Source organism: Taudactylus pleione, unplaced genomic scaffold (assembly GCF_031769625.1).
Source record: "Taudactylus pleione unplaced genomic scaffold, aTauple2 ptg001270l, whole genome shotgun sequence".
Taxonomy (NCBI): Eukaryota; Metazoa; Chordata; class Amphibia; order Anura; family Myobatrachidae; genus Taudactylus; species Taudactylus pleione.
In genome coordinates this window covers 1517501-1525000 of record NW_028285670.1, presented here as the reverse complement: position 1 = coordinate 1525000, position 7500 = coordinate 1517501, and the positions used below count along the sequence as shown (strand labels likewise).

Below are 7500 nucleotides of genomic sequence, written 5' to 3'. Positions count from 1 at the left end.
GTAATTTTATACTGCCATAACATTCTTTTCTATTACATTTTACATTTAATTTTTTCAACTTATCAATGAATTTCCTTGAGTTAAGAAGTAATAGAGGTCTAAATTTAATGCCTTTGAGCACCTACAGCCAAACCACACTGGACATGCCCAATCTCGTCTGATCTTGGAAGCTATGCAGTGTTGGGCCTGGTTTGAACTTGGATGGGAGACCACCTGGGAATACCAGGTGCTGTAGATAATTTTAGACAGCCAAAACATTCTTTTGTATTACATTTTACATTTAATTTTTTCAACTTATCAATGAATTTACTTGAGTTAAGAAGTAAAAGAGGTCTAAAGTTAATGTTTTTGAGCACCTACATTCAAACCACACTGGACATGCCCAATCTCGTCTGATCTTGGAAGCTATGCAGTGTTGGGCCTGGTTAGTACTTGGATGGGAGACCACCTAAGAATCCCATGTGCTGTAGGTATTTTTATACTGCCATAACATTCTTTTCTATTACAGTTTACATTTAATTTTTTCAACTTATCAATGAATTTACTTGAGTTAAGAAGTAATAGAGGTCTAAAGTTAATGCTTTTGAGCACCTACATCCAAACCACACTGGACATGCACAATCTCGTCTGATCTTGGAGGCTTTGCAGGGTTGGGCCTGGTTAGTACTTGGATGGGAGACCACCTGGGAATAGCAGGTGCTGTAGGTAATTTTATACTGCCATAACATTCTTTTCTATTAAACTTTACATTAAATTTTTTCAACTTATCAATGAATTTACTTGAGTTAAGAAGTAAAAGAGGTCTAAAGTTAATGTTTTTTAGCGCCTACAGCCAAACCACACTGGACATGCCCAATCTCGTCTGATCTTGGAAGCCATGCAGTGTTGGGCCTGGTTAGTACTTGAATGGGAGACCACCTGGGAATACCAGGTGCTGTAGGTAATTTTATACTGCCATAACATTCTTTTCTATTAAATTTTACATTAAATTTTTTCAACTTATCAATGAATTTACTTGAGTTAAGAAGTAAAAGATGTCTAAAGTTAACGTTTTTGAGCACCAACAGCCAAACCACACTGGACATGCCCAATCTCGTCTGATCTTGGAAGCTATGCAGTGTTGGGCCTGGTTAGTACTGGGATGGGAGACCACCTGGGAATACCAGGTGCTGTAGGTAATTTTATGCAGCCATACCATTCTTTTCTATTACATTTTACATTTAATTTTTTCAACTTATCAATGAATTTACTTGAGTAAAGAAGTAAAAGAGGTCTAAAGTTAATGTTTTTGAGCTCCTTCAGCCAAACCACACTGGACATGCCGCATCTCGTCTGATCTTCGAAGCTATGCAGTGTTGGGCCTGGTTAGTACTTGGATGGGAGACCACCTGGGAATACCAGGTGCTGTAGGTAATTTTATGCAGCCATAACATTCTTTTCTATTACATTTTACATTTAATTTTTTCAACTTATCAATGAGTTTACTTGAGTTAAGAAGTAATAGAGGTCTAAAGTTAATGTTTTTGAGCACCTACAGCCAAACCACACTGGACATGCCCAATCTCGTCTGATCTTGGAAGCTATGCAGTGTTGGGCCTGGTTAGTACTTGGATGGGAGACCACCTGGGAATACCAGGTGCTGTATGTAATTTTAGACAGCCAAAACATTCTTTTCTATTACATTTTACATTTAATTTTTTCTACTTATCAATGAATTTACTTGAGTTAAGAAGTAAAAGAGGTCTATAGTTAATGTTTTTGAGCACCTACAGCCAAACCACACTGGACATGCCCAATCTCGTCTTATCTTGGAAGCTATGCAGTATTGGGCCTGGTTAGTACTTGGATGGGAGACCACCTGGGAATACCAGGAGCTGTAGGTAATTTTATACTGCCATAACATTCTTTTCTATTACATTTTTCATTTCATTTATCAACTTATCATTGAATTTACTTGAGTTAAGAAGTAAAAGAGGTCTAAAGTTAATGTTTTGAGCTCCTTCAGCCAAACCACACTGGACATGCCCAATATCGTCTGATCTTGGAAGCTATGCAGTGTTGGGCCTGGTTAGTACTTGGATGGGAGACCACCTAGGAATCGCAGGTGCTGTAGGTAATTTTATACTGCCATAACATTCTTTTCTATTACATTTTACATTTAATTTTTTCAACTTATCAATGAATTTCCTTGAGTTAAGAAGTAATAGAGGTCTAAATTTAATGCCTTTGAGCACCTACAGCCAAACCACACTGGACATGCCCAATCTCGTCTGATCTTGGAAGCTATGCAGTGTTGGGCCTGGTTTGAACTTGGATGGGAGACCACCTGGGAATACCAGGTGCTGTAGATAATTTTAGACAGCCAAAACATTCTTTTGTATTACATTTTACATTTAATTTTTTCAACTTATCAATGAATTTACTTGAGTTAAGAAGTAAAAGAGGTCTAAAGTTAATGTTTTTGAGCACCTACATTCAAACCACACTGGACATGCCCAATCTCGTCTGATCTTGGAAGCTATGCAGTGTTGGGCCTGGTTAGTACTTGGATGGGAGACCACCTAAGAATCCCATGTGCTGTAGGTATTTTTATACTGCCATAACATTCTTTTCTATTACAGTTTACATTTAATTTTTTCAACTTATCAATGAATTTACTTGAGTTAAGAAGTAATAGAGGTCTAAAGTTAATGCTTTTGAGCACCTACATCCAAACCACACTGGACATGCACAATCTCGTCTGATCTTGGAGGCTTTGCAGGGTTGGGCCTGGTTAGTACTTGGATGGGAGACCACCTGGGAATAGCAGGTGCTGTAGGTAATTTTATACTGCCATAACATTATTTTCTATTAAACTTTACATTAAATTTTTTCAACTTATCAATGAATTTACTTGAGTTAAGAAGTAAAAGAGGTCTAAAGTTAATGTTTTTTAGCGCCTACAGCCAAACCACACTGGACATGCCCAATCTCGTCTGATCTTGGAAGCTATGCAGTGTTGGGCCTGGTTAGTACTTGAATGGGAGACCACCTGGGAATACCAGGTGCTGTAGGTAATTTTATACTGCCATAACATTCTTTTCTATTAAATTTTACATTAAATTTTTTCAACTTATCAATGAATTTTCTTGAGTTAAGAAGTAAAAGATGTCTAAAGTTAAGGTTTTTGAGCACCTACAGCCAAACCACACTGGACATGCTCAATCTCATCTGATCTTGGAAGCTATGCAGTGTAGGGCCTGGTTAGTACTTGGATGGGAGACCACCTGGGAATACCAGGAGCTGTAGGTAATTTTATACTGCCATAACATTCTTTTCTATTACATTTTACATTTAATTTTTCAACTTGTCATTGAATTTACTTGAGTTAAGAAGTAAAAGAGGTCTAAAGTTAATGTTTTTGAGCTCCTTCAGCCAAACCACACTGGACATGCCGCATCTCGTCTGATCTTCGAAGCTATGCAGTGTTGGGCCTGGTTAGTACTTGGATGGGAGACCACCTGGGAATACCAGGTGCTGTAGGTAATTTTATGCAGCCATAACATTCTTTTCTATTACATTTTACATTTAATTTTTTCAACTTATCAATGAGTTTACTTGAGTTAAGAAGTAATAGAGGTCTAAAGTTAATGTTTATGAGCACCTACAGCCAAGCCACACTGGACATGCCCAATCTCGTCTGATCTTGGAAGCTATGCAGTGTTGGGCCTGGTTAATACTTGGATGGGAGACCACCTGGGAATACCAGGTGCTGTATGTAATTTTAGACAGCCAAAACATTCTTTTCTATTACATTTTACATTTAATTTTTTCTACTTATCAATGAATTTACTTGAGTTAAGAAGTAAAAGAGGTCTATAGTTAATGTTTTTGAGCACCTACAGCCAAACCACACTGGACATGCCCAATCTCGTCTTATCTTGGAAGCTATGCAGTATTGGGCCCTGGTTAGTACTTGGATGGGAGACCACCTGGGAATACCAGGAGCTGTAGGTAATTTTATACTGCCATAACATTCTTTTCTATTACATTTTTCATTTCATTTATCAAATTATCATTGAATTTACTTGAGTTAAGAAGTAAAAGAGGTCTAAAGTTAATGTTTTGAGCTCCTTCAGCCAAACCACACTGGACATGCCCAATATCGTCTGATCTTGGAAGCTATGCAGTGTTGGGCCTGGTTAGTACTTGGATGGGAGACCACCTAGGAATCCCAGGTGCTGTAGGTAATTTTATACTGCCATAACATTCTTTTCTATTACATTTTACATTTAATTTTTTCAACTTATCAATGAATTTCCTTGAGTTAAGAAGTAATAGAGGTCTAAATTTAATGCCTTTGAGCACCTACAGCCAAACCACACTGGACATGCCCAATCTCGTCTGATCTTGGAAGCTATGCAGTGTTGGGCCTGGTTTGAACTTGGATGGGAGACCACCTGGGAATACCAGGTGCTGTAGATAATTTTAGACAGCCAAAACATTCTTTTGTATTACATTTTACATTTAATTTTTTCAACTTATCAATGAATTTACTTGAGTTAAGAAGTAAAAGAGGTCTAAAGTTAATGTTTTTGAGCACCTACATTCAAACCACACTGGACATGCCCAATCTCGTCTGATCTTGGAAGCTATGCAGTGTTGGGCCTGGTTAGTACTTGGATGGGAGACCACCTAAGAATCCCATGTGCTGTAGGTATTTTTATACTGCCATAACATTCTTTTCTATTACAGTTTACATTTAATTTTTTCAACTTATCAATGAATTTACTTGAGTTAAGAAGTAATAGAGGTCTAAAGTTAATGCTTTTGAGCACCTACATCCAAACCACACTGGACATGCACAATCTCGTCTGATCTTGGAGGCTTTGCAGGGTTGGGCCTGGTTAGTACTTGGATGGGAGACCACCTGGGAATAGCAGGTGCTGTAGGTAATTTTATACTGCCATAACATTCTTTTCTATTAAACTTTACATTAAATTTTTTCAACTTATCAATGAATTTACTTGAGTTAAGAAGTAAAAGAGGTCTAAAGTTAATGTTTTTTAGCGCCTACAGCCAAACCACACTGGACATGCCCAATCTCGTCTGATCTTGGAAGCCATGCAGTGTTGGGCCTGGTTAGTACTTGAATGGGAGACCACCTGGGAATACCAGGTGCTGTAGGTAATTTTATACTGCCATAACATTCTTTTCTATTAAATTTTACATTAAATTTTTTCAACTTATCAATGAATTTACTTGAGTTAAGAAGTAAAAGATGTCTAAAGTTAACGTTTTTGAGCACCAACAGCCAAACCACACTGGACATGCCCAATCTCGTCTGATCTTGGAAGCTATGCAGTGTTGGGCCTGGTTAGTACTGGGATGGGAGACCACCTGGGAATACCAGGTGCTGTAGGTAATTTTATGCAGCCATACCATTCTTTTCTATTACATTTTACATTTAATTTTTTCAACTTATCAATGAATTTACTTGAGTAAAGAAGTAAAAGAGGTCTAAAGTTAATGTTTTTGAGCTCCTTCAGCCAAACCACACTGGACATGCCGCATCTCGTCTGATCTTCGAAGCTATGCAGTGTTGGGCCTGGTTAGTACTTGGATGGGAGACCACCTGGGAATACCAGGTGCTGTAGGTAATTTTATGCAGCCATAACATTCTTTTCTATTACATTTTACATTTAATTTTTTCAACTTATCAATGAGTTTACTTGAGTTAAGAAGTAATAGAGGTCTAAAGTTAATGTTTTTGAGCACCTACAGCCAAACCACACTGGACATGCCCAATCTCGTCTGATCTTGGAAGCTATGCAGTGTTGGGCCTGGTTAGTACTTGGATGGGAGACCACCTGGGAATACCAGGTGCTGTATGTAATTTTAGACAGCCAAAACATTCTTTTCTATTACATTTTACATTTAATTTTTTCTACTTATCAATGAATTTACTTGAGTTAAGAAGTAAAAGAGGTCTATTGTTAATGCTTTTGAGCACCTACAGCCAAACCACACTGGACATGCCCAATCTCGTCTTATCTTGGAAGCTATGCAGTATTGGGCCTGGTTAGTACTTGGATGGGAGACCACCTGGGAATACCAGGAGCTGTAGGTAATTTTATACTGCCATAACATTCTTTTCTATTACATTTTTCATTTCATTTATCAACTTATCATTGAATTTACTTGAGTTAAGAAGTAAAAGAGGTCTAAAGTTAATGTTTTGAGCTCCTTCAGCCAAACCACACTGGACATGCCCAATATCGTCTGATCTTGGAAGCTATGCAGTGTTGGGCCTGGTTAGTACTTGGATGGGAGACCACCTAGGAATCGCAGGTGCTGTAGGTAATTTTATACTGCCATAACATTCTTTTCTATTACATTTTACATTTAATTTTTTCAACTTATCAATGAATTTCCTTGAGTTAAGAAGTAATAGAGGTCTAAATTTAATGCCTTTGAGCACCTACAGCCAAACCACACTGGACATGCCCAATCTCGTCTGATCTTGGAAGCTATGCAGTGTTGGGCCTGGTTTGAACTTGGATGGGAGACCACCTGGGAATACCAGGTGCTGTAGATAATTTTAGACAGCCAAAACATTCTTTTGTATTACATTTTACATTTAATTTTTTCAACTTATCAATGAATTTACTTGAGTTAAGAAGTAAAAGAGGTCTAAAGTTAATGTTTTTGAGCACCTACATTCAAACCACACTGGACATGCCCAATCTCGTCTGATCTTGGAAGCTATGCAGTGTTGGGCCTGGTTAGTACTTGGATGGGAGACCACCTAAGAATCCCATATGCTGTAGGTATTTTTATACTGCCATAACATTCTTTTCTATTACAGTTTACATTTAATTTTTTCAACTTATCAATGAATTTACTTGAGTTAAGAAGTAATAGAGGTCTAAAGTTAATGCTTTTGAGCACCTACATCCAAACCACACTGGACATGCACAATCTCGTCTGATCTTGGAGGCTTTGCAGGGTTGGGCCTGGTTAGTACTTGGATGGGAGACCACCTGGGAATAGCAGGTGCTGTAGGTAATTTTATACTGCCATAACATTATTTTCTATTAAACTTTACATTAAATTTTTTCAACTTATCAATGAATTTACTTGAGTTAAGAAGTAAAAGAGGTCTAAAGTTAATGTTTTTTAGCGCCTACAGCCAAACCACACTGGACATGCCCAATCTCGTCTGATCTTGGAAGCTATGCAGTGTTGGGCCTGGTTAGTACTTGAATGGGAGACCACCTGGGAATACCAGGTGCTGTAGGTAATTTTATACTGCCATAACATTCTTTTCTATTAAATTTTACATTAAATTTTTTCAACTTATCAATGAATTTTCTTGAGTTAAGAAGTAAAAGATGTCTAAAGTTAAGGTTTTTGAGCACCTACAGCCAAACCACACTGGACATGCTCAATCTCATCTGATCTTGGAAGCTATGCAGTGTAGGGCCTGGTTAGTACTTGGATGGGAGACCACCTGGGAAT

The 7500-nt window shown here is 37.8% G+C and overlaps 29 pseudogenes; all 29 read left to right on the top strand.

Annotated features, from left to right (window-relative positions):
- The window catches only part of LOC148449498 (5S ribosomal RNA), a 119-nt pseudogene extending 116 nt beyond the window's left edge, over positions 1–3 (top strand).
- Positions 4–119: 116 nt separating this feature from the next.
- Positions 120–238, top strand: LOC148449497 (5S ribosomal RNA; annotated as a pseudogene).
- A 116-nt stretch (positions 239–354) lies between these two features.
- Positions 355–473, top strand: LOC148449496 (5S ribosomal RNA; annotated as a pseudogene).
- A 351-nt stretch (positions 474–824) lies between these two features.
- LOC148449495 (5S ribosomal RNA) lies at positions 825–943 on the top strand (annotated as a pseudogene).
- Positions 944–1059: 116 nt separating this feature from the next.
- On the top strand, positions 1060–1178 carry LOC148449494 (5S ribosomal RNA; annotated as a pseudogene).
- Positions 1179–1294: 116 nt separating this feature from the next.
- Positions 1295–1413, top strand: LOC148449493 (5S ribosomal RNA; annotated as a pseudogene).
- Positions 1414–1529: 116 nt separating this feature from the next.
- Positions 1530–1648, top strand: LOC148449492 (5S ribosomal RNA; annotated as a pseudogene).
- A 116-nt stretch (positions 1649–1764) lies between these two features.
- LOC148449491 (5S ribosomal RNA) lies at positions 1765–1883 on the top strand (annotated as a pseudogene).
- Positions 1884–1997: 114 nt separating this feature from the next.
- LOC148449490 (5S ribosomal RNA) lies at positions 1998–2116 on the top strand (annotated as a pseudogene).
- Positions 2117–2232: 116 nt separating this feature from the next.
- On the top strand, positions 2233–2351 carry LOC148449489 (5S ribosomal RNA; annotated as a pseudogene).
- Positions 2352–2467: 116 nt separating this feature from the next.
- On the top strand, positions 2468–2586 carry LOC148449488 (5S ribosomal RNA; annotated as a pseudogene).
- Positions 2587–2937: 351 nt separating this feature from the next.
- On the top strand, positions 2938–3056 carry LOC148449487 (5S ribosomal RNA; annotated as a pseudogene).
- A 116-nt stretch (positions 3057–3172) lies between these two features.
- LOC148449486 (5S ribosomal RNA) lies at positions 3173–3291 on the top strand (annotated as a pseudogene).
- A 115-nt stretch (positions 3292–3406) lies between these two features.
- LOC148449485 (5S ribosomal RNA) lies at positions 3407–3525 on the top strand (annotated as a pseudogene).
- A 116-nt stretch (positions 3526–3641) lies between these two features.
- LOC148449484 (5S ribosomal RNA) lies at positions 3642–3760 on the top strand (annotated as a pseudogene).
- Positions 3761–3876: 116 nt separating this feature from the next.
- On the top strand, positions 3877–3996 carry LOC148449483 (5S ribosomal RNA; annotated as a pseudogene).
- A 114-nt stretch (positions 3997–4110) lies between these two features.
- LOC148449482 (5S ribosomal RNA) lies at positions 4111–4229 on the top strand (annotated as a pseudogene).
- A 116-nt stretch (positions 4230–4345) lies between these two features.
- Positions 4346–4464, top strand: LOC148449481 (5S ribosomal RNA; annotated as a pseudogene).
- Positions 4465–4580: 116 nt separating this feature from the next.
- LOC148449480 (5S ribosomal RNA) lies at positions 4581–4699 on the top strand (annotated as a pseudogene).
- A 351-nt stretch (positions 4700–5050) lies between these two features.
- Positions 5051–5169, top strand: LOC148449479 (5S ribosomal RNA; annotated as a pseudogene).
- Positions 5170–5285: 116 nt separating this feature from the next.
- LOC148449478 (5S ribosomal RNA) lies at positions 5286–5404 on the top strand (annotated as a pseudogene).
- A 116-nt stretch (positions 5405–5520) lies between these two features.
- Positions 5521–5639, top strand: LOC148449477 (5S ribosomal RNA; annotated as a pseudogene).
- Positions 5640–5755: 116 nt separating this feature from the next.
- Positions 5756–5874, top strand: LOC148449476 (5S ribosomal RNA; annotated as a pseudogene).
- Positions 5875–5990: 116 nt separating this feature from the next.
- On the top strand, positions 5991–6109 carry LOC148449475 (5S ribosomal RNA; annotated as a pseudogene).
- A 114-nt stretch (positions 6110–6223) lies between these two features.
- Positions 6224–6342, top strand: LOC148449474 (5S ribosomal RNA; annotated as a pseudogene).
- A 116-nt stretch (positions 6343–6458) lies between these two features.
- LOC148449473 (5S ribosomal RNA) lies at positions 6459–6577 on the top strand (annotated as a pseudogene).
- Positions 6578–6693: 116 nt separating this feature from the next.
- Positions 6694–6812, top strand: LOC148449472 (5S ribosomal RNA; annotated as a pseudogene).
- A 351-nt stretch (positions 6813–7163) lies between these two features.
- LOC148449471 (5S ribosomal RNA) lies at positions 7164–7282 on the top strand (annotated as a pseudogene).
- A 116-nt stretch (positions 7283–7398) lies between these two features.
- The window catches only part of LOC148449470 (5S ribosomal RNA), a 119-nt pseudogene continuing 17 nt past the window's right edge, over positions 7399–7500 (top strand).